The sequence below is a fragment of the Toxorhynchites rutilus genome, chromosome 2 (assembly GCF_029784135.1).
Source record: "Toxorhynchites rutilus septentrionalis strain SRP chromosome 2, ASM2978413v1, whole genome shotgun sequence".
NCBI classification, from domain to species: domain Eukaryota; kingdom Metazoa; phylum Arthropoda; class Insecta; order Diptera; family Culicidae; genus Toxorhynchites; species Toxorhynchites rutilus.
Window position 1 is genome coordinate 55,874,867 of NC_073745.1, and position 26,052 is coordinate 55,900,918.

Below are 26,052 nucleotides of genomic sequence, written 5' to 3' on the forward strand. Positions count from 1 at the left end.
TCACAGCAAGAAACCATGCTAATCTTATATTTTACCCAACCAAGTATCAGTTTATGCTTTTCCTAAACAAAGCTTGATGTCTAGTGAACCTGTTCACGAATCAATACGGTGTTCCTGTGAGTACTAGATAACGGTACTCAGTATCAAACAAAGTGCTCACCCACACAAGATAATGCATAGTGCGTTGAATGCATAAGAATGTGGAACAAAAAATCATAACAGCATGATTTAGCCATAAAGATTATTCATAAATATCAGAACTACTGTTTGCATAAAGGTCTCATGTTGTTTGAATAATCGTATATGTGTCTCAAGCGACAAAATCTTTGTTCATCTAAAAAGAAAAGTTCTGATCATTTCGAATACGCTGAAATCAATATTTGAGTAGCTACTGGTTTGAATTATGTTGAAGTAGTTGTTTTCAAAGAGCAGAATAATGGTTTGCATAAGTGTCTTATGTCATCTGAATATTCAGTAAAAAAAAAATCTTTGTTAAAATTGAAAAGAGGGGGGTCTTCGTAGCCACTTGGTTTCACGTTCGCTTACCAAGCGATCGATCGTGAATTCAAACTCAGGGCCCTCAATTGACCATCTTTGTGTTGTTATAGAATAACTACGTCCACGCAACCATCATCAGCGATGGAAATCGATCCACGGTCGAAATAAGATCGATTCATCCATACAATGCTCTGCTCTGCAAGACACATCGGGCTGCTGTTCTATAAATAACTCAACAATGATCAATATCAACTATCTTCGCTGTCCGGTCTGCTGAACAATGGAAGAACAGAAAGAATACCCTTACGCCTAAATGGCTACTACTGTGTGATTTACCATAATGTAATGGAACAGAATACTTAACGCCTAAATGGCTACTACTAACTACTGTATAATTTACAATTTATAGAAACATAAACATATGTACATGTACACGATTAAAACCCGGCTCTGTTTACAGCTAAAATGCTAATGAGCCTAATAAATAAATAAATGAGATAAAAAAAAATTGAAAAGTGCTGATATCTTCCGATACACATTGCGGGCATTAATTATACATTTATTGCATTAATGGCAAAAGTGTCTCATATTCAACGGATAATGAAAATAAAATTATGTATTGATTATACTTCATATGATTTACCCTTGGAGACTATTTCGAAAGATTTCGCACGAAGACGAATTAAAAAATATATATTTTTATAAAAAACACATCACATTGAAATACATTGTTAAGTTGATACATATATATAATTCTCAAAATAAATTTAAAAAAATTTTCATTTTTCATAATCTTGCATGTATTACTGCTTTTTCAAAGAAAAATAAAAAGACGGGACAATCCAAAATGGTCGAAAAAATTATACTGTCCCATTCAAAACGATGCGTTTGGTCACATTAGAAAGCAAGAACCGATATTTGTGTACTTACTGTAATTCCGTAGCCGGCCCCGATATTGGCAACGGAACTGATATTTTTCACTTCTATTCTGTATTTTGATCGATTTGAAATATTTCGAACGACTTGATAAAATTCCATTCTGTATTCCGTTCGAGTTGTTTATGCGTTTCGTTCGATCTGTTTCTTTTCGAACATTAAATGGGCACAACGTTCGAAATAGGGAATGCACAATTATAACTCGAATGAAATAACGATTTCGAACGAAATGAAAATCCGTCGGTATTCAGAATAGGACTGTATTAGCTTGGTTTAGTAGAGAAATATCTTTTCTAAGAAGAAATTTGATTCCGAAAATAGCATAAAGCTTCTGTGAAGATTTGTTCCTGAGTTGATATAAATATAAAAAATTGCTGCAGTTTATCAATAAACCGCCATCATTGATAAAAGTGTCGGAAAGCTTTGGCTATCGTTCCAATTCTTGTTATTAGCCGAACTCACTTTAAACACATACAGGTAAACTTCGATATAACGTACATTTCACTTTCAAAATTGTACGTTGTATCGAATTGTACGTTATATCGAAGCATAATCAAGTACTCACAAACGTACTCTATAATACAATATTGTGTTGCTGTTTTAGTAAAGTTAATGAATAACTTCAATCAGAAGACGAGACCAGCCTTTCTCATGATGTTTCCCTTCGTACTGTTGATTAAAGCTTGATTCATTTAGAATCCGGAATCACAAAACTATCTGTATTCCGGGATTGATTGAAGGTACAAAACTTGTTTTAGCATCACAATACAGATAATTCATTGTTCTATCAGAAAAAAAATATTGAAAAAAAATTTCCTTTACACTTTGGAAATGTGTACGTTATATATCGAGGTAAAATGTACGTTATATCGAGTGACGTTATATCGAGGGTACGTTATAACGAGGGTACGTTATATCGAAGTTTCCCTGTACTGTTCCACCGGATGTCATTCCCCTTCACTATTCTTCCATAGTTCAAAATAAGTGAAAAACAGTGTAAATTTTCCACCGCTTCATGAGCACCCCTTCGATTCGCCAAAATACGATTTTAAAACAAAATACACATATGAGGATGAGGTGTGCGAGGTGCATGCATGGGGGAAGCGACACGCAAGGACGACTTCGAGAGCTTTGTCGTGCGTCGCTTCTTCTTCTTCTTCCGCAGGGGACGAGACGATAGTATGCCGAGCAGGAGGAGGGAGGGCTTCTCGCGGGCGCAAATATGTATATTTTTCCTTCGAAAGGTTGAAAAAAAGTGTAATAAAACAGCGAAAAAGGGGCACTCAAACACGCGCAAAAATTTCGCTAAAAATTAAAAAAAAAAAGCAAAGAAAACGGTTTACATTATTTTCTCGGAGCAACCGGAACGGATGGCGGCGCGAGCGGATGGATGGATGGATGGTAGCAGCTACTTGCTCTCGTCTCGCGCTTCTTCCAGCTGGTGGATGTGTTTGTGTGTGTGTGTACGTTTGTGCAAAATGTGTACATATGCAAAAATCGTCGTCGAAAGGACCTACCGAGCGAAGGAAGGATCCGCGCCGTGCCTGGTGGGTCTTCTATTGCGCAATCGCGCGCCTATGTGTTCCCGTCGTCTTCTTCGACTCCAGCCGCCACGTTCGGGTTCAATTTTTTATTATTTTAATTACTTCTGTCAAAGGCTAAATTACTTTCGACTGTGTTGTGTCGAGCGAATCGTGTCTGCCACTCCGCGGCAAGTGATCCTGGGATTGATGCTTCGATCGTTCGAGTGAGTGAGATTTGACACTGGGAATTACTTTCTGTCGAGTAATGATTACTGTTGTGGGTGGTTGAGAACGGCGATCGTGGATTAGCGACGAAAACGACGAATATTCTTTTTTGTGGCACGGCGTTTTCCCAGACTGTGGAGGAGGAATAAGAGGAAAAAAACATCCTGGCAGCAGCAGCAGGCATCGGAACGGAGAAAGATGTGAGTGCGATAAAAAATCGAAGCCATTTCGCGAGAGAGGGTGAAGATGCCCTTTTGCATACAAGATGAAGGAAATTCACATTTTCCATTTTTATTTCAAATTGAACGCGTTGTGCGAGGGAAGCGCTGCTGTAAAAGCAATTAATTCGATTCTGTGCGGTCAAAGCGATTTTAAGTTTGTGCTTTATCTCTCCGGAACTCGAAGGAATGTCAAAACTGTCAACCCGAGAATAATTAATGGTGTTTTCTCGAAGTGTGTTCATATTTCTTTAATTGATAGAAATATTCGAAGGTGTGTGTGTGAGTATTGAAAATCTTCCAATAAAACCCATCATCGCTCGAAACGGTTGTGCTCGTCAATCTCTAACGGCCCACGGAATGGAAGTTTCCATCGAATAAGAAAAAACTTCGTCGGCGGTCGCCATTTCTGCATACTAATTACGTCTCCGATCCATTTGATGTGTGAAGGTGTGAATCAAAATTCCATTCCTTTCATCCGACGGTCAATGAGTGAGGAAAGCAACGACGACGGAAAGAGGCAGTAAACAAAACTTAATCTTTATTTTATTTCCAACACCCGGAGAATCATTTTTCAATTCCTCTAATGAATTGAATATTGGACCGAAAAACTGGACAGACGAAGGTGCGATGCAAGCGAATGGAAGAGACGTCCCACCGGGATCCGATAGCGTATAGGTAAAGACAAGTGATGGAGGGAAAAAAGCTAAAACCAATAAACGGCCGATGATCGCCGCGCGTCTTCTTCGTGGCCAATAACCTTTAGCTGGTTCTTCTCCTCAATCCATCCATCCATCCATTCTTTTAATCGAGTGCCCATAAGCCACATCGACGAAGACGACGACGATGGCCAATCGGGCCTATGCTATTTCGTTCTCATTTCGATGGACGCAATTGACATGATAAAGTCAAGAACCGGGCCCTTCCCACCAACACCACCCAACCACCATCAGCCCTCTCTAAACGGATCCACCCGCCAAGCCATGGCATACGGTGCTCTCCCGGTGGGGCTCGCGAATGTTTGCGGTCTCCTCTGGCTCCCCTTTGCGCATTAACGGCCCATCAGTAGAGTGATTGAACTGCCGATTGGAAGAGTCACCGCTGCTCTCGCGGGCAGACATGTGTAAGGAATTAGCCCGGTTATTCCTCATTCCGGGTGTAAGAGCCAACGGTGTACGTGTGTGTGCGCGCAGATACGACGAAGCTGAGCATTAATTTTGACTCGTTTACGCAAGCGGATTACCGATGGCTTTCAGAAAATATGCTGAACTAACAGCCGGTTGCAAACGAGCAATTTGTTCGCGTATTTTGTTCGAATTTTAGCTCATTCAAAACAGTATCTAACCGAAAAGAGGTGCGTGAGGAATGTGATATGCAAACACTGGTGACGCATAATTCTCACAAAATATCGAACGAGGTTGAAAGTTAATTTCCAATTAATTGACTCAAGATCCCAAGATAAGTAAAACTTATGAAGTATGATTTAAAAATTGGAACTTCTTATTGTTTTGTTGTTTTTAAAAGGCTTTCAACATCATTCGCCTCTGATAAATTGGAACAGACATGCTTCATACGAACGGATTTCGTGTCCGAATCGGCCGCACCTCATTAATTCAAAATTCCTGGATGTGCAGTTATTAACGAAAAATATTTTCACTCAATTTTTCCAAAAATTTTTTTTTTTCTGAGAAGGTCAAATTTTTTGAGCTTTTTTATGTAACTCAAAAACAGCAACTGAAAAAATATCCTATTTGTGATTTTTTTCATAAATCCCTAAAACCCAATGTGCTCCAATATCAACACGCAAGGATACATTTTCTTGAGTAACCCAAAAAGGCAACCGAGAAAACTTCTCTATTTTTCGTATTTTAAAAATGTATGATGTATTAAATATGTTTTTCAATCGGCGAAATATTTCAGTTGCTCATCGAGCGTAGAAATACAACTTATTTGTCGCGAAATTCAGCACGCAGAGGTTGCAAATGTCTCTGAGCAGGCAAGAGAATTCCACTTTTTTCTGTATAGTAAAGAAAAAAGAAAAAAGAATGGTGTAATTCATAATCAATCCCGTAGATTGCAACAAGCGGCAGCAAAAATTTTCTCTGGGCCACCCATAGAGGCAACCGAGAGAACTCACCTATTTTCGATAAACAAAAATTATATTAGTTCCGGCGAACTTCTTCCCGTCCACCGAAATTGACTTTGTTATATGAATACTTTCAAACATTCCCGTTTTCTTACCAAACCACTTTAAGCTTGTGTACGAGCCCAGAACCATTCATTGATTAATCTTCTAATTGGCCTTTTTCAAGGCTAGAGACGAATGAACTTTTCCACTTTTGAAGTTTCTCACGTCATACAAACACTTCCTAGTGGTGGAGACGAACACAACAGTACAAAAACAGACAAAGATTATGGTAATTATTTCGGACTCGATTATATACACTTTGAAAATTATATTTCAAAAATGGCTTAATTCAATAAAAAAAATATTTTACCGTAATGTGAAAGTCAATTGGCTATTTTAAGTACAGTGGAGTGAAAATCGGGATTTTTGAAGATTTTGATAGACGCCACACCAGGAATTGTTTATAACGATATAGCAGCGAAATTAAGAAGGATAGAAGTTTGGTGTCAAAGGACGAATTGTATAGCGGTTAGAGAGCTTTGATTTGGTTGATATAGAGATGGACAAAACGGTTCATTTCAGTGCACGGCGTTCATTCAAACCAGCCGGCTCATTTGAGCGGCACGATGGCTTTTTTCAAGAAGCGATTTATTCGGATATGTAAGGAAGGAAGACGTAAAAAATAAAGTTTAAAACATGAATTAGTGCATACAATAACAAAAATAGTATTTTATTCTAGGTTTTCTCTAATCAATTTTCATCACAATGGCAATCATTGAATATTTTTCGATGTTGTCTGATGTAAGTCTATTCCGTCTTTCACTGGAAACATGTTCTATTTTCGATAACATTAGCTCACATGGCTCACATAGAGCCGAGGATGGACAGAGTTTTTTTTTGACGTGGTCTTGCGTCACTTTGATGAATTTTGGATGTAAGAAGATAACGTCCACGCTCTTGTGCGTACATCCAAAATAGATTTTCAGCTCATGTTTTGTCATCCCGATTTATGACATTAAATGAGACATAACATAACAGAAAATGTCATGTACATTGTACAGCAATATAAGATTAATACGAGCGAGCGAAACAAAAGACAAATAAGCTTTCCGCATACCTTGCCACATACACGGCTCAGACCGAGATAGATATTGTTCTCCTTCATGCGCTCCTTTTTACTCTCAGAAAACACTTTCCAACTTCATTATACAATCAGGTGCAATATTATCACGTATTTGCTGAGCAATTGCTGAAGCGTCATTAGCCATGTGGATAGCGTGGTCGTGTAAAATAGCTTTGTATTCCAGTCGATCTTGGTTCGATCCCCATTGACGTCGTATGGATTTTTTTTGGCACAATCCCATTTCATTTCAAAACAAAACAGAAAGGGATGTCTGCTCGCATACATACAAACCATTTTTAAGCTTTTAAAACAGCTCATTATTTGCGCATTTGACTCTCCAGCACACGGAAAGGCATCATTTCTGCCAAAGATGAAATGCTTTCTGCCAACGCTAGTTTGGGTGTACTAACTATCACTGTATATTTTTATCAGCTTTTCACTTAAATACTAGTTTACAATTCTTAGCTTATGTGTAGAGCATAATAATGTGTAGAGCATAATAATTGCTGTTTGTTACTGGGCGGAGCATCGAACAGGGAAATTGTTAAAAGTGGAAAATGGAAGAGATAGAATGATGACGGAGAAATGTTGTTGTATTTTCAAACGGATTTCTGCCTTGCTTACACAAACATGACTCGAGTAGGTCGAGAAATAAAACATCTGGCGCTTGCGTCGTGTGATGATTTGTTCACATGATGGTGTAAGTGTCGTGTTTATTTCTTGTGTGGGAAAAGGCTGTTCCTCTGGTCATAAATTGTTTAGTGGGTGACTAATAATTTATGACCTGTGGTTAACGAGGGTTTGTGATTTGGGATCATTGCATTTCACTAAGTGTGAAATAAAAGGAAACATTTGTGGTTAAGGGTGTCAAGAAAGGACATATTTGGAGGGCGTAATGCCACACTTTCTTTTCTCCAAAGCAAAGGGTCGCTTATTCTTTGCAAATGTGGTTCCGCTAAATATTTGTCCATCTTAACTACTGCAGCAGCTTCTGGAACGAGCAAGACTTGAAGTTTGCCAACCAATGCATCGAACTCCCACACCGCGCTTCATCTGACTGCTAACTGCTGTGACTAACTGTGACTAATTCATTGAAGTCGAATTTCCGACTGTTATCTTCAAATACAATAAATATTTTTGGAAGCGGGGACCGATACTGATATAGTGCAAAAGCTCTTGATGCGGACTGATTGAAAAGCGCAGCTGAAAAATTAGGACCAGCGTGTTAGAAGTTTTTTAAACTTTTCCCATTTTCTTGTTTTTAGTACATTATCTGTATGATTAGTATATTTCTCTACATTTGAATTATTAATTTTTTTAAAATTTTCATTTTTTTCATTTTTTTATGATGATGATGTTTATGATATGTAATTGGTCATTTTGTGAGTGCGGCCATCTTGGATTTGTATTTTTATGATCTACTATGTTGTACTAGTCAAGGACTTTCATTTGATACTCATATTGACGAGCTTTTAAAAAATATATACATTGCTATTTTGTGGCGGCAGCCATTTTGGATTTAAATTTTTCATAAATAACTGTGTTCTACTACTACATCACGGTTTTTCCACGAACCCCGATGCTTTTATGAATCAAGGCTCTTTTGAACCGCGTTTTTTTTTAAATAGCGGCTCTTTTTTGAATCACGGCTCTTTTTCGAACCACGGCTTTTTTTTCGAACCGAGGCTCTTTTTTAAATCGCGGCTCTTCTTTGAACCTTGCTTCATTCATAAAGAACCGTTAATCGTACGCTCGTTCTGACTAACCGGCTCAAATGAGCGGCTCGTGAGCGTTCGTCCATGTCTAGATTGATACAAACAATCAAGTTTAGATTAATTATCAAAAATCAAAAATTATCACTTTCAAGCTTTTGATCCACCACATAGCTTTCATTGGATTGCTAGAACGTTCCTGTAGGACCTTTCCATACAGAGATATATTTGTTTGAATGGAAAATTACCTCTTCGCTTGTGATGATGAGTACACCCATACCTCGCTTTACGGCCAGATCCGTTCCACGAAACTAAGCCGCAAAGCGAAAAGCCGTATAACGAATCTGGAATCTTGACCGATTCAGATGATCGACATATCAAATTAAAGTTATGATTTTTTGTAAAAGTTATTTTTGGAAAAAGATTGTAAAAGTAGATTTATCGGGTAAATTGTAAAAGTTATTTTTGGAAAAAGGTTGTAAAAGTAGATTTATCGGGTAAATGGGCATCCTAATCTATCTATATATATAAAAATGGAGTGATGTCTGTCTGTCTGTCTGATTCTTATAGACTCGGAAACTACTGAACCGATCGAATTGGTATGTAGGGGTTTTTGGGGCCGGGGAAGGTTTTCGTGATATTTTGAGACCCCTCCCCCCTCTCTAAGGGGGGGGCTGCCATACAAATGAAACACAAATTTCTGCATTATTCGGAAATTAACCAAGCAAACGAAACCAAAGTTGGCATGTGAAAGTTTTAGGGTGCAATAAATGTTTCTATGATGGTTAGACAGTCCTTCCCCCACTCAAAGGGGGGGCTGCCATACAAATGAAACACAAATTTCTGCATTACTCGAGAATTAATCAAGCAAATGAAACCAAATTAGGCATATGGAAACTTTAGGGTGCAATGAATATTTCTATGGTGGTTAGATACCCCTCCCCCCTCTCTTAGGGGTGGCTGCGATACAAATAAAACACAAATTTCTGCATTACTCGAGAATTAATCAAGTAAATGGGCGGGACGAAGTTTGCCGGGTTAGCTAGTGAAAAAATAAAAACAAGCGAAAAGGAACAAAACTACTATTTTTCACGAAAATATGAGAACCACTATATCGGTTTGGCTCGGTATGGTTCTATATCGACATAAAAAAAAAAAAAAATTACCGTTCTAGCGAATCATTTAAGGCCATAAATCAAAAACGTGCCTTAATTGAAGAGGGCCGTTATAGCGAAAGGCCGCATAAAGAGCGGCCGTATAGCGAGGTATGGGTGTAATTCAATTAATGATGATCGCACCGCAAACCGAAAGGCAGTTTTGAAAACTTCAATAAATTCTGTACAAAGCTGATTTGTTGCTTTGACAAAAAAAAAATTATATGAATTTTTTGCATCGTTCTTTAAAAATGCCAAAACACGTTTTCTAAGTGTTTTAGAAAATGTGTTGTAATTTTGCAAATATTTCAGTAAGTTTTAATGTTTTAGTCTAGTGATCTCTCCTCTGAACGTTTCATATTGATACTTTCAGCCGTTTTTTAGCCGATCGATCAAAGTTTGGAATAGACTACGGGAACACTTCATTGCAAACTGTACCAAAACTACAAAATTCTTTGCGTATTCTCGAAATGCACCATTTCACAAAACTACCGCAAAAATTAGTTAGTTAATGTTCTAATTGTTGCTATACCCACACCCAAACTAGCGTTGGCAGAAAACGTTTCATCTTTGGCAGCAAAGATGCCATTTCCTGTGCATGAGAGTCAAATGCACAAATAATGAGCTATTTTAACAGCTTCAAAATGTGTCTCCTGTTTCGCTCCCTCAAGCGAAGCGAATTATGATTCCGGATTCTTTCTTCGGATATGGAATACATATACTAGAAAATCGCTGTAAAAGTGTATAAAAGTTCAGAGAGCTAACATGCATTCTGAACCATAAATGTGTTTCAAACCATATAATTGTGATTTTCTTGTAGAACAACAATATTTATTGAGCAATCTAGTAATTACTATACAGAGAACATTTACAATTTTGAGTAGTCGAACCAAAGATTTCTTTTTCTGCCCGTGACGTGCTTCTCACCTTTCAATCATAATTATAACACAAGTTCGGTACATTTATCTTCCTTTTTATCATCATGAAAGACAAAACGTGTCATATAGCATAGAAATGTCAACTGGCTACTGAATTAAAATGGCGCTGGCTTCTCAATTGACAGATTTATCGAGGCAAATTATTCATTGGTTACGATAATTGGCCATGGTGAGAAACAGTCGTTTTTTACATTATTCTGTTAATCGAAGGATCACCGGACATCGCTATGAGCAATTATTCCATCACTCAATAATGATATCAAGAACAGAAAATTCAAATTTGTTTCGGTAGAGAACAAATCATTAACTCAAAGTGTAGTACAAAATATGGAGCAGTTCTTCGAAGGCTCATCTTCGTTCAGACTTCTCATCAGATCTTTTCTATCACTTACTTAGAATTCTGCTTTCTAGTTGCAACAACGTGTTCCTGGTGTATAAGTGTTTTGATAAGGCTGTTTGTGAGTGATTATTATACTCGCATTGCAAGTAAAATCTTAGTTGCTTCGAAGCAACTATTGCGATCATGTTATTAGAAGTGAGTGGCTCTGAGCCGCTCACTGAAATGAACCATTTTGCCCACCTCTAGGTTGATTATCAACAATTTGAACCTAGTGTGGGTTGTCTCCTTTGCTTGGATATTCTTGGTGTTGTTCTCATGAAAAAATAATTTCTTATTTTACAAAACATCTCGCAAAATAAGGTTCGTATAGTGTAGGGTTTTGTCGCTGAAAATGAAGATAGCTGAAACATTCAATGGTTACTCTCTTCCTTGAAACCCAAATCGCTCAATTCATCAGTGGCTGCGCTTATTTCCACCCATAAAAAAATAAGGGCGGCCTATTCAAATTCCTACCGAAGCAACGACCGGGAAAGAAAAAAATATATGAAGAAACGGTAGGTGAGACAGAACAAAAAAAAACTCCCGAAATACCTCGTCATTACTGTTTGCACCTATTGTGCTCCCGTTGTTTACGTTAGCCCTAACACGAAATAACGATCCAGCGCAAACGTCTGACCCCAAACTCTGTACCCCCTCTCCCCGAGGTGTATCATCGGCTCATTACCAAGCGCTAAAATTACATGGTTGCCTAGCGGAAAGAATCTGTTTGATTGAATAGGTGGATTAATTAACGCCTTTCGTTACACGTTCGTTCGCACACAAGCGGGGGCCGAAACAGGGGAATCTGGTATCCCATCCCTAAGCAACAGTGTGTTGCGGGTTTATGAGAGCAAGAAAGAGATCAGAGCACACCAAACCAGACGGATGATGATTTGTTAGGTGTCTTGATGGTTAAATGTTGGTTAGCCTATTTACCCTCTCCTCGACATGCGCCCAGCATGAGTCAAGCATAAGCTTTCCTTTCTCATTACAGCACGTTTTTGAATTGTTTTCTATGTCCACAGAGGTTTCTCGATCTCGATAGCCCCCATGGATTCCGAGCTTCGGTCAACCACCGTTTGGCGTTAGTTTGAATTAACCTTTAGGCGGATGATTGTTGATGTTTTCTGTGCCTGTTTCTCTGACTGTTTTGCTGATTATGGATAATCATAATGATGTGTTCATGAATATCAGATCAAGAATGCGAACATACAAACATCGTTGCGTGAAGATTCATTTCATAGATTGATAGCTATAAAATGAATCTTGATAATGATATATTCATGAATATCAGATATAGTTATGCAACGCTGAAATTTTAGTTTGTTGAATGTTTCGCGCCTAAACAAAACAATAAAGTTCAAATGGCTAGTCTTATAAATGAATATAGCTATTGTGTTCCATACTATATACTTCAATTCAACCAACTTCTTACATATCTCTGGAAACTTAGAAAAATTGTGTAGTTCTATGGTTATGAAACGCAGTGTATAACTAATTTCCATATACGTTTCATGTCATGAAAATCAATAAAATAAAATTGTGTTGATATTAATACAATTATTATTTTTTACGTTTAATAGGTCTATAATGTATGTTTTAGCAACTTGAACATTGGTTAAGAAAATTGTATGGCAGAGCTCGGAGCACGGCCATTGCTGCCTATGCTTTCAAAAATAGTAAACGGAAAAGTATTACATTCAATCGAAATGCCTCGGCCAACGAAGAGAAGGGTTAAGGCTCTTCAACGTGAGTATGTGAAAACAATACGATCAACGAAGGAAAATATTGAGGAATTAACAATATCGGGTTACTGTGCGGAAAAACTTGTTGATAACAAAAGAGCCCCAATTCACTTGTGTTTAAAATTTGCTCATGTTACTATCAGAATTTTACTTCATATGCAAATACACCTTTTATATATATATATATATATATATATATATATATATATATATTTATATTTGCAATTGCTCATACATTTAACTCCAGTATTGAATTGTTATTTTTCTTTTAAGACTCGTGTCAGTGAAGCGCCACAAAGTCTGATAAGTGAATCTATTTACGTACAAAGATCAAAATAAACGAAACAAATTGCTCTTCTCTCACAAACACTGTTACAACATTTTTACACGTGGTTTTACCTATACTACTACAAAGGCTTGCTTCCACCTTCACCTTAATGTTCTCACTGTAGTGGCTTATCTGCTTCTTTTAAGGCAATTATTTCTTATAGGAATTGCGTGTCAAAACGAAATATTATTACAAGCGACTTGACATAGAATATATCTTCGGCTGCTTTTTGATATTCTTCTTCTTCTTCTTCAATGGCACTAACGTTCCTAGAGGAACTTCGCCGTCTCAACGTAGTATTACTTGCGTCATTTTTATTAGTACTTAGTTAAGATTTCTATGCCAAATAACACGCCTTGAATGCATTCTGAGTGGCAAGCTCTAGAATACGCGTGATCACAGTGCAAGTCGGAGGAAATTTCTTTGACGAAAAATTCCCCCGACCAGAACGGGAATCGAACCCGAACACCCGGCATGTTAGTTATGACGCTAACCACTCGGCCACGGGTGCACATTTTTGATATTCTCCATTATTCGAATCTAGGAATATCGTTCCGTCGAGTAGTTGAGAGTTTGCGATGAATCCTGATTTTGCTTAACCATTCCCACTAACAACTATCCCTTCCATGATAAACGCTAGGGAACCACGCTATAGAAGCGACCCTTCTGGCCTTCGGGCGGCGAATATCATACTAACATTCCTTCCCTTCCCCTGGTGACTGTAAGGACGTGGCCGGCGTCGTTATTGATCATTTAAAGCTCGAATCACCGAAAATTGCACAACGAGAATGATTTGCTAGTCCCAAGCGTCATTCTGTGTGTTATTTATGCAATTTGGTTGGTTCAGGTAAATCACGGAGAGCAACTACGAATTGTACAGTCTACCCAAGCTCAAGCTCAGTGTATAACTAATATCCATATTTAACATTTTAGATTTTCAATGTTTTTCATATTTTATTGTGTGCATTTTCCAAAATTTGTTTAGCCCGGTAGATCAAGCAGTATTATACATCCCGCGAGATCGGCAGTGAGATTGTGCGAAGTTCGCCGTGTTCTTCGCGAGCTAAGTTCTTCTCTTTTACATATTTTATTCTCATTCATTGATCCACTGCATAATTTACTTCATAACCATTGCCCGAGCAGGATTCATCCAAAATTTAATAATTTAAAATAAAAAATAATATTTGAAATTTAAAGTCTAAATTACAAAAAAAAAATCAAAATCGAAAATCTTAAATAAAGAATAAAATGTTATTATAAAGAATAAAATGTCAAAAATCGAAAATCGGAAAATCTCACATTTTATAGTTAAATCCACAGTTCGGCTGAAAAGTTCATAAGGGTGACGTCTAGATGGCGCATCATGCAAAAATCTACTTGACTATCACAAAGCACCATCTTTCAATGGATAGGTGTCAAAATTTGACAGCAATCGATCGATTGGTTTGTGAGTTACAGCATTGAGAGTGAAGCATCTTTTGTTATTGTGAAAAATATGGAAAAATCCGAATTTCGTGTATTGATAAAGCATTGCATTTTGATGGAAAAAATACAGTGCAAACCAAAGCATGACATTACCAGCAGAGTAATGAGAAATTTAAAAGGTTTTCCTCCTCAGGTTACCCGAAGATAATTTCGGCCACGTGTTTTGGCTCATAAGTTCTTCGGAATTTCGTTTTGTCGAGTGGTCGATAGTTCGCCTTTACATAATCACATCACTTACCTCAGTAAATCCGGATTCTTACCTCTCCCCACTAATAACTATCCCTTCCATGATAATCGCTAGGGAACCACGCTATAGAGGCGACCCTTCTGGCCTTCGGGCGGCGAAACTCATACTATCATTCCTCCATTCATAACAAGCACATTACGCGTAAATATTTTATCTTGCGAATGAAATGTTTATCATAACATTTCATTCAGTTGTTTAGGAAGTATTAACGCTCAAAACCTTGTTGCTACGGCGTAACGCTCTCGTTTTCGAAACTTTGAACTTACACCCCAGTATAGAACTGAAAGACGTAGCGGAACAGTTATGCCTAGAACATCAACATAGGAATATAATGTTGTTGATGTTTTTTTAAATACTGGGAGAAACAAAACTTTTTTTTTTGTTTTCCGAAAGATTCAGCATAAAAACATCGTTTTATGAAGAAAAGTGAAATTTTTCAAAATGTAGCATCTGATAATTATGCGTAGAACGGCATTTGAATAGCATAAAAATAAAAAAAGTAAAAAAAAAATTCTAAGTTAAACGGTTTAATGTACTAAAAGCTAGAAAATATTTAGGTAAGTAGCAGTTAGTAGTTATCACATCCCTTCCTTCAAATGACGAGACTAAAAAAAATGAAAAAAAACTGTGGATAATGGAAATCCGACGTGCCCACGAATTTTATTTTAGCTTTTATTCTAGTTTTTAGTACATTAAACCGTTGACCTCAAAAAGTTTTTTTTTTACTTTTTTTATTTTGTAGTTTTAGTACATTATCTGAATGATTAGTATACATCTCTACAATAAAACCATTCATCTTTTTTTTATTTTTATTTCTTACCTAGTTTTCTTCGAAATATTTTGATGATGTACTGTATTCTATTAGTCAAATCATTTCATTCGATACTGATATTGAGGGGATTACAAAAAAATACATACAGGGTAACTTCGATATAACGTACATTTTACTTTCAAAATTGTACGTTGTATCGAACTGTACGTTATATCGAAACATAGTAAAGAACCCAGAAACGTAACTTATATCACTTTATTGTGTTGCTGTTTAAGTATGGTTAAAGAATACATTCAACTAGAAGACGAAGTCAACCTTTCTCATGATGTTTCCCTTCGTACTGTTGATTAAAGTTTTGTTAATTTAGAATCCGGAATCATAAAACAGTTGTACTTCGCGATTGGTTAAAGGTACAAAACAAGCTTTAGTGTCAAAAATTCAGATAATTTATTGTTCTTCCAACAAACAAAAAATATGCAAAAAATTATTCCTTTGAACTTTGAAAATGTGTATGTTATATCGAGGTAAAATCTACGTTATATCTGTGGGCAGAACTCATAGATTTATCACGAAGCTAACCTGCGAAGTAACGGAGCAAGAAAAGGAAAGGGAACACTTCCGTATTCAAATGAAAGACACTAACGGTCACTATATAGTTTGTCTCTGCAATGTTGGCAGTAACTACTGAGAATAGTATAAAAGATAGTAATGCAAAGTGTTTATAGCAAAGGTGGTCGGTGATTCCTCCAACAATAACGAGTGACATTATTTCGAGGGTACGTTATATCGAAGTTCCCCTGTACACCTTTTTGAATTTATGTTGTTCATAATGTAGTGTATTCTCCAAGTCAAGCCATTCAGCCATTTTTTACCGGCGGCCAAATTGAATTTTTTAAGATAATGGAATACACAGTATTATAATGACAGCAGATTTGAAGGTTCGTTCCAAATTTCAGATCAATAAGTCAAGAAGAACGGGGTCAAATTTTTATTAATGTGGGGAAAACCTACAGACATACAAACAGGTCAAGTTGAATGAAACCGTTTAAAAAAGTAATTGGTTGTTTTGTTACAGCGGCCATCTTGGATTTGAATTTTCCATAAATAGCTGGTTTTGAATTTGCATTCCTCATGAACTATTGATTGGGTTTTGGAAAAAAAATATACATCGCCATTTTGTTGTGACGGCAATTTTAGATTTACATTCCTCATGTATAAATGTATTCTACTAGTCAAGTTATTTCATTTGATATCCATATTGACGGGGTTTTGAGAAAATATGTAATCCGCCATTTTGTGGTGATGACAATTTTTGATTTACATTTCTCATGAATAACGGTGTTCTACTAGTCAAGCCCTTTCATTTGATACCCATATTGATGGGGTTTGGGAAAAACCTATATTTATGGGGGTTTGAGAAAATATGTAATCTGCCATTTTGTAGCGGCCGCCATGTTGGATTTTTAAAATCATGAAATACACAGTTTCATAATGACTGAGATAAAAGTGTGTTCCAAATTTCAGATCAACCGGTCAACAGGAATGGGTTCAAATTTCTATTAATATGGTACAGCGCTACAGACGAACATGTTACAAACATACAAATTACAGGGCAAGCTAAATAAAACCGTTTAAAAAACACAATTGGTGTCGTAGCAAGTAGCATCATTATGTAGTCTGTGCTGTGAGCGCAATGAGTGATCTGCAGAATATAAATCTCATTGTTATTAGGAATTCTCTAATGAGGTGTACTCTAAATGTTCTTTAATTTTTTTTATTTATTTGTTTGAGAATTAGTTCGTTCTTCCAAACCAAAAATGAGTGCATTAGCCCTGCTGAAAGTGATGAAAGCGAAATGGATGGTGATGACGTCCGTCCGTCTGAGCTGTATTTTATCATGTAATAGAACTCTGTTAAAATATATAATTTCGACAAAAAGCATATGGCATGGCGAAAAGAATGTCATAACGTTGTATTTTCGGACGAGAAGAAGTTCAATTTAGCTGGTCCTGATCGTTGGGATGATTTGTGGAAAGAACCCGAGGTCAAGCTGAGCCAAAACTTTGGAGGCGGTACACTCATGATTTGGGGTGGTTTTTCACGTCATGGAAAAATTACTACTTCAATCGGGATGAACTCAAAAAAGTACGTGGAATTACTGGAAGACGTTCTGGTATTATCTACCGAGGATTTTATACCTGAAGACTTCACTTTTTAGCAAGACAATGCAACCATCCATGTCAGTAAGGGAAGGATGCGATTTTTTTCGGAGGGAGCCATCAAGGTCTTGGACTGGCCAGCACGTAGTCCAGACCTAAATCCATATGAGAATTCAGAAACTAGAAGCTGCTGTGAGAGGATACTGGTTGAAAAATTTCTCTATTGAAAGAAAAATTTTAACGCTTTCGCGTGAGTTCTGTTACAATACTAAAAAATTTATTCAAAAGTTTCACAATATATACATGGTTCCTTAAACTAAGATTGACGAGGAACATCTCCTCTCTCTCTCTTGAAAACCGATAACATATCGGTTTCGTTTAGATCATCTACCTTCCTTGTCCCTTCTTCTAGCGTATGGTAACGTGCAGTCTGAGACGGCTGCACTACCCTAAGAAAATACCTTAAGTTTATAGCACCTCGTCGGTGCGCCTATCTTATTCTTGGATTTCCCCTTTCCATCCTTCGCTCTAAATAACATCCTTTTATTTTATTACACCCTGCTGGTGTATCTGGCTGAGCGCAGCTAGGGATGGAAAAGGGTAATAAAAATGCATCCTAAATGATGCATGCATTAAATTGTTTACCGGACGCTCTTTAAATATTCGTCCATTCTGAATTTATGACCGGCAATAATTTCGAACTACAAGCGTTTTCTAGCCTAACAAAACACTTGAGCTCTTACATCTTTTAATTGCCTTACATTGGTCCTTTCTAAACGTTTCTATACCTCGCTTGGAGGTCTTTTCTAAATATAATCTCAAATATTGCTTATCTTATGGATCTGTAACTCGATCCGCGATAAGCCTCAGCTGTCCGTAACATTCCGGACTCCGTAAATCTACTACATAGATTTACCAAATTCTTCAGTATTATCATTCTTTTCTACATTTTAATTTAAATTTTTGATAGTCGTTCTACATGTTCTAAATCATATACATTTGCTTGAACATATTTCCATCTGTAGCTGTATCGCTTTATTCTGTGTTTTATTGTGTGATTTGATTTCACTCACATTATTATCTTTTCCTTACACTTACACTTACAAGTTTATACTAGAAAACATAACTTATTATTTGTTTTATTAATAATAGTATTTTTTGTTTCATTTTTATTCTGCATACAGTTATGCAAACTAATCGTAAACATTCGTAAATTTCGAATAATTGCTCTCACTAGTAATTTGATATAACCGTTAATTATATAAACTAACTTCAAGTTTCTTTTTGGAAAATTATTCATTGAGGTTCAGTGTTATATAATATTTTCCATTAAAGGAAATGCAAATTACATTTTCTTTTCTCTTATAAGATTTTCTTTCATCAAACACAACGTTCCATTTTAATGCTAAGTTATCTCGTTGCCAAGAAAGGAATCTTGAATCCAACATCCCTTTGCTAGTTGTCTTGTTACATTGCTGATATTGTTTTTCTCAAAACATCCTTTTGAAATAATTAGTCAATGTGCTAATCTTTTGGTAGTACAATTACCGTTCCTTCAGCAAGTATTAACATTAAAGTTTGTCTCTGAATACTAAATCCAATTTTAAAGCCTCAGTTCTCATGTAACTGTTCCGACTAATCATATAATACGACTGATCGTAGCTCACATAAACTTTTTCAAGTCGTTTTCTTTATGCATGCAACTCATGCTCTCATAGTGTGATATACTTTGAAATACATTTAAAAATTTCATTCAATTTTTTTTCCTGTTACTTGTATTCAAATAACTCATAATGTCATCTACATTGTATAGTTAACCATCTCCAATCTTTCCCTCAGTTAAGACTGGAAGCTATGCTTTTAATATTCATTTGAATAATGCATTGATCATATTCTCAGCAACTCACATGCTGAGCTTCGCAAACCACTTGTTTAAAAAATCTTTCTTCAGCATCTCACATGCTGTATTTCATCAACCGACTTACTGGTGATGTTGTTACTCTCAGCAATCCACTTGCTGAGTTTTAAGCAATTCACTTGCTTAAAAAAGAAACTTTTGGTTTTGACCCCTTCAGCAAATCACTTGCTGAAGGTTAAGCAATCCTCTTGCTAACAAATCAGTCTTCCAAATTCTTCATAGCTGTATTTTTAATTTTGACGTAGGAATACGTCTAACCGGAATATATAGGGGGTGAAATGGAAATCTAGGCACTGAACAAGTAGGAAAAAATGCAAGATTTGGAACGCTTATAACTCGAGCATTTCTCAATAGATCGCAAAGGTTTTTGCATCAATTGATAGGAAATATATCTACGCATCTATCATAACGAATAACATTTCATTTTTCTTAAGATAAATAACTGAATAATTGTGAAATATCAAGCATTGTCAAAATGCACTATGTGCCCATTTTTGATTGGTCCATTTTGTGCTCCTCAAATCGTACCGACCAAAACGGGCAACCAGAGCAGCAGCGAAATAGAATGAAGCACGATTGGAAAGGAAAAAGAAAAAAATGAACGAAACATTGGTCGCAGTCTCACACATGCGTAATTCTTGAGCCAGCCAGTCAGCTTAAAAATCCCCGCTCCGCTGCCGTAACGATCATTCTCATTCAAACCGTACACCACATCGGTTCGCATCACAACACATCAACAAACCAATCCAAGCAGTCATGTCTGGACATGGTAAAGGAGGAAAAGTGAAGGGAAAGGCGAAGTGATCGAGTTAGCTGGCAAAGCTGCTCGCGACGATAAGAAAACCCGCATTCGGAACAGAACACATTCGGTTCGGTGGACATCAAGACAACAGGCAGTTGCAGCGAGTGGCGAATTGCAAACGCAATCGCAAAACGGCAGCAGGTAGCAGAAGAAGAAAGTTTGTTCTTCATACAATCTGCTTTGGTGGCAAATCCAGAAGAAGGCGGCATCGAGGGCGTTCGAAATGTTTTTTTTTCAAAGTCACGAGTACTAAGTTTTCTAAATTGGAACCATTCCATAAAACACGGCGCTTATCAGGGCCATTAAACCTTTCAAAAAGAGTTTACGAAATACAGTTCAATGCTTTCTAAAATAATATCCAAAATAATAATAAAACACAAATTGATTTTTTCATAATTTGTTTGCCAGGATATGATGAGTATGTGAATTTGGAAGTTGTTCTGAGCTTATTGATTGTTGGGGACTTTCCTGATTATTCAATTTTCACCAATTCTTAAATTGTTTCCAGATTGAAAGTACAGTAATTTACAATTAATTCGACATTTAGCTAATTGGACGGACCTGTAATGCGACATATTTAGTTGGACATTTTTGTAAACATAGAGTTCGGGGTCCAAATTATGACCCCACATTAAAAGTCGACACTGTACCACTGTCATCGCAAATGTTCAATTACAGGTTAAAATCGCCTCCAATGCGACACTGAGTGGTGCTTCGGCACGTCGCATTAAATGTAATTTACTGTACAACATGTCACAAGCTGGATGGGAGGAAATTTTCCAACTGTGAAAGCTGTGGCGAGTGGCAAACGCAATCGCTAAACAGAAAGGTTTAGCCGAACAAGATGGGGATATCGAGTGATAACAAAACAATAAACTCTTTAGATTGAAGATAATTTTGTGATCCTGAAAAGGACCCTTTTTAGACTGCATGTGAATCCAACGAGCGAACAAATCGTAATGAATGTATTTTTTTGCCATCGCTGCCTTTTAATGCTCATTCGTTCGTCTCATTGGACTCGACCCTTTGACTGAGTCTGCCGATTTGTCTCTATCCTGTGAGCGTGTACCGCTAAAGTACAAAACGCGCGCTGATGACCACCTATGCATTCCCTATCACAGCCATCATTTTGATTGTACGATATGTGCATACGCCAAAAGATGCCCGGCGTTGAACATTTAATAAGTACAAAGCCTCCAGGAAAAAATCAAGAATCAACTATGAGATAGTGAGAAAAAATTGAGAAAGTTTGTATAAAAAAAAGCAAAAACACAACACTAAAGGTTCTTTTCAGAACCCCCAACATGTTCATAAAGAGTAAACAGAAAACTAATCCATTTTTCAGGTAGATAGGTAGGTATTCACGTAGGAGAAGAAAATAAAACAATATATTTAAAATATATATTTAGCAAAAGCTGTCCCCTTTGTATAGTCCTACGTCACTCCGGTTATGTCCCCGACATTACCCACCCGTCTTTTTTCTACCATCAACTAATTTACAGTTGATATCGCTCCTTTCAGCAATTCACTTACTGAGCTTTGAGCCAATCATTCGTATAGAAACTGGCTTCAGCATATCACTTGCTGCGCCATAATTTTTTCTTTAGTGGTCAATGTATATTTTTCAGCAGAATACTTGCTATACTTTTAACCCATCAGAGTAATGTTTTGAGCATTCCAAATGCTTGACGCTTGACCGGACAGTCTCTTCAATTTTGCTCTAATTGATATTTTGGACCTTACAAGTTATCATTTTCTTGGGTCCATTTTATAACGAAACAATTGTATCTTAAATTGTATTAAAGTCTTTCAGCAGCTCACTTGCTGAACTTCAAGCAAATCATTTGCCTAAAAATATTTTTCTAATTAATTCAGTTAACAGTTTTGTTAAATTTCCATTTTAAGATTTTCGTCTTCATATTTTATCAAGCTTAAGATTTTCTATACTTTATATAGATATAAAGAATATCAACATATTACAAACGTTGAAAAACAAACTTTCCAACCTCTATATTAGAGAGTTTATAGTTTTGATCTACGGTAATAATTTCCCTATCTGGGCCATAATTTTGCAAATTGCGGAAACATATAATGAAAGAATCCGAACTCATATCTTGCGCTAACTCAAGATGTATTGCTCTCGTTGTCATACAGGTAAATAGACGCCCCTAATACTTAGGAAACAGTCTTCTAAAGATTTGAAAGATATTCAGAGCCATAATTTTCAATTATAAGTAGTCCTATTTTATACGAATCTATGGCTTTTAACTATAACGATCGCATTATTTTATATGTGTCGCCCTATGACTAAATATTGTCAACATGTCACAAATTTTGCAAAATAGAATATTCTTCATCATATTTCGTTAATGATGGTACAATAGTGTAACTCGTGGTTACAGTGTGGAAGTCGTTTTTGATACGACGTCGAGGATACTGGTAATCTGGGGTACAGTATTTATCGAGATTTCCAATACTATAATTATCGACTGAATATGATTTTCTATTGTTGGAATTATTTCTCCTTGGAAGAAATGAAGATTCATTTATAAACAATTCCTTTGGTGTTATTTCTGGCGCTACCTTCCTCGGAGGCTCAATAACACAAATCTCTATATTTGTTGAGTTTTCAAATTGTATGTTAGCATCTTGTGATGAATCATCCATCTTGATGATAACACTTTTGGTTTTACATTGGCTCCCAATTTTTGGGATGAACTTTGCACTTCTAAGGAATTTTTTAAAACCTTTACGCCAGGCTTTCGTCTTCAAATAAAATTTTGCTAATATTTTTGTTCTATTTCTGAGGACTACTTCCTCTACTGCTACAGGTGGTTCTATTTCTTCAAACCGTTTTTCAGTTGGGTATTTTATTTTCTGTTCAACAATCACTGTTGCAACAGAATTCTTAATTAATCCAGTAGCTGGCCTTTCCCATTCTGGATCTTGAAGGTTGATAGATAGTTTTTCTATCTTAAAATTTTTAGTGTTTCCATTATTGGAATCCGCTATTTCTTTATTTGCAGATATCTCATCCGCCCTGACTTCATGCATCACGCATGGTTTTTTCTTTTCCGCCATAATTCCTCTATCTGTGGAGGTTTTCGTATTTTCTTCTATCACAGCCCATACATCTGTGATGATACCCGTTTTGCCTATTGCGGGCAAACTATTCTCATAATCAGATTCGCGTTTTGCGACTGATATGGTTTTAAATGGCTCTTTCCTCACTGGGAATGAGCAGCCATCTTCACCGCTCTGAGGACTAACATCTCCTAGTTTTTCATTCATTTCAACTTGTATCACTTCAAGTTTGTCTTCATCATCTGAATCTTCTGACTCAGATGAATTGTCATTTTTCCTCCTCATATACCTAGCCAACTTAGGGTTCCACGGAGGAGGTGCAATTAATCTGGTTACTTTAGATGATTCAAATACTTTGTCATCTGAATCATTACCTTTCCTCCTGCAATCAACTAGATCAGGATTCCAAGGAGGAGGCATTTTTAATTGATGGCATTCCTCTGAGTTTCTAAACTCAGATTCAGAATTGCCATTTACTCGCCTATGCAATTCACTAATTGCCCTAAATGGAGGCGGCTTGGTTGGCATATCCTCCTTATAATAATTTCCCCACCCACTAGGATATATGCTAGTAGCGAGTATTCCTATTAAGTCACTTATTCGCACTTTCTTCGAATAATTATATTCTAGATCTGTGCATTTGACACAGATCCACCGATCACCCGTTAGAGGGGCTTGCTTTAGATTAGTGCAACTCAAGTGGAACCATCGCTCACACTCGCAACAATAAATCATCTGTTCCTCATCAGACTCGTGACATAGGTGACAGTGACCCTTCACATTACGTGTGAAGTATTTAGTGGTAATCATCTTGTATGTGTTTTCCATATTCCTACTAATTTTATTGTTTATAATTTAATGTTGGCTCACTTGGCCGTACGAATTTATTCCTTTATCATTTCTTTGCTCTCTTGGCCACTATTTTAAAAACTCCCATGGTTGCTATCGCAACCCCTATAATTTTTAAGATAGATTAATTCTATACCTGTTTTTCGATTAACTCATCTGGTGCTGGGATACTACTGCTGCTGCTGGTGCCGACTGGTTCTTGAGTGGTCCAAACCTTCTGGCTCGGATTGTTCTTGTCACTTCTGATAGTGCCAATGCTGGTGCTGCTGCATCTAATGCCACCGCTTGCTTCTGGTTCCGCTGGTTGACAGTTCCTGGTATCTCTAGCGATGGTCTCTCCGATTGTGCCGAGGATACTGCTGCTACCTCTTGCTTCTAACTCCACGACCACGTGCTGCTGCGGCAGTTGGTCATATTTATAATAACTGCCTTCTGGTACTTGAATTAACATATATTTATGTGTGTATATAGCATCCACTGCTTTAGTAAAGTTCGCGAAACGAATACACTCTTTAGGCATCCACTGCCTTAGGAAAGTTCGCGAAAAGAATACACTCTTTAGGCATCCACTGCCTTAGGAAAGTTCGCGAAAATAATACACTCTTTAGGCATCCACTGCCTTAGGAAAGTTCGCGAAAATAATACACTCTTTAGGCATCCACTGCCTTAGGAAAGTTCGCGAAAATAATACACTCTTTAGGCATCCACTGCCTTAGGAAAGTTCGTGAAAATAATACACTCTTTAGGCATCCACTGCCTTAGGAAAATTCGCGAAAATAATACACTCTTTAGGCATCCACTGCCTTTAGGAAAGTTCGCGAAAATAATACACTCTTTAGGCATCCACTGCCTTAGGAAAGTTCGTGAAAATAATACACTCTTTAGGCATCCACTGCCTTAGGAAAATTCGCGAAAATAATAAACTCTTTAGGCATCCACTGCCTTAGGAAAATTCGCGAAACGAATACACTTTTTAGGCATCCACTGCCTTTTGATAAAATTCACGAAAGAAATGCACTTTTTAGGCATCCACTGCCTTTGAGAATTCACAAATTCACACTTCTCGCATTCACTGCTGAGAAGATTTCACGAACATCACCTCTGGCATCCACTGCCGAGAAGAGTTCGCAAATTAACACATTTTGTACTTAAATAAAAGGAAAAACTTGCTCCTCTCTGGAGCCACCATGAAAAATTTCTCTATTGAAAGAAAAATTTTAACGCTTTCGCGTGAGTTCTGTTACAATACTAAAAAATTTATTCAAAAGTTTCACAATATATACATGGTTCCTTAAACTAAGATTGACGAGGAACATCTCCTCTCTCTCTCTTGAAAACCGATAACATATCGGTTTCGTTTAGATCATCTACCTTCCTTGTCCCTTCTTCTAGCGTATGGTAACGTGCAGTCTGAGACGGCTGCACTACCCTAAGAAAATACCTTAAGTTTATAGCACCTCGTCGGTGCGCCTATCTTATTCTTGGATTTCCCCTTTCCATCCTTCGCTCTAAATAACATCCTTTTATTTTATTACACCCTGCTGGTGTATCTGGCTGAGCGCAGCTAGGGATGGAAAAGGGTAATAAAAATGCATCCTAAATGATGCATGCATTAAATTGTTTACCGGACGCTCTTTAAATATTCGTCCATTCTGAATTTATGACCGGCAATAATTTCGAACTACAAGCGTTTTCTAGCCTAACAAAACACTTGAGCTCTTACATCTTTTAATTGCCTTACATTGGTCCTTTCTAAACGTTTCTATACCTCGCTTGGAGGTCTTTTCTAAATATAATCTCAAATATTGCTTATCTTATGGATCTGTAAC

General features: G+C 37.0%; 1 protein-coding gene across 10 annotated transcripts in view; it reads left to right on the top strand.

Annotated features, from left to right (window-relative positions):
• LOC129764641 (uncharacterized) overlaps positions 1-26,052 on the top strand; it is an 83,631-nt gene that overhangs the window by 44,543 nt on the left and 13,036 nt on the right. The window contains exon 1 of one of the 10 annotated variants that reach the window (XM_055763911.1): positions 3,082-3,382. The exons of 6 other annotated variants lie outside the window; for them this stretch is intronic. The gene's annotated coding sequence lies outside the window, so the exon portion shown is untranslated. Of the gene's footprint in view, positions 1-3,081; positions 3,383-3,465; positions 3,687-26,052 lie in introns of those variants that run through there. 3 more of the 10 variants (XM_055763916.1, XM_055763917.1, XM_055763919.1) reach the window with 3 other exon arrangements.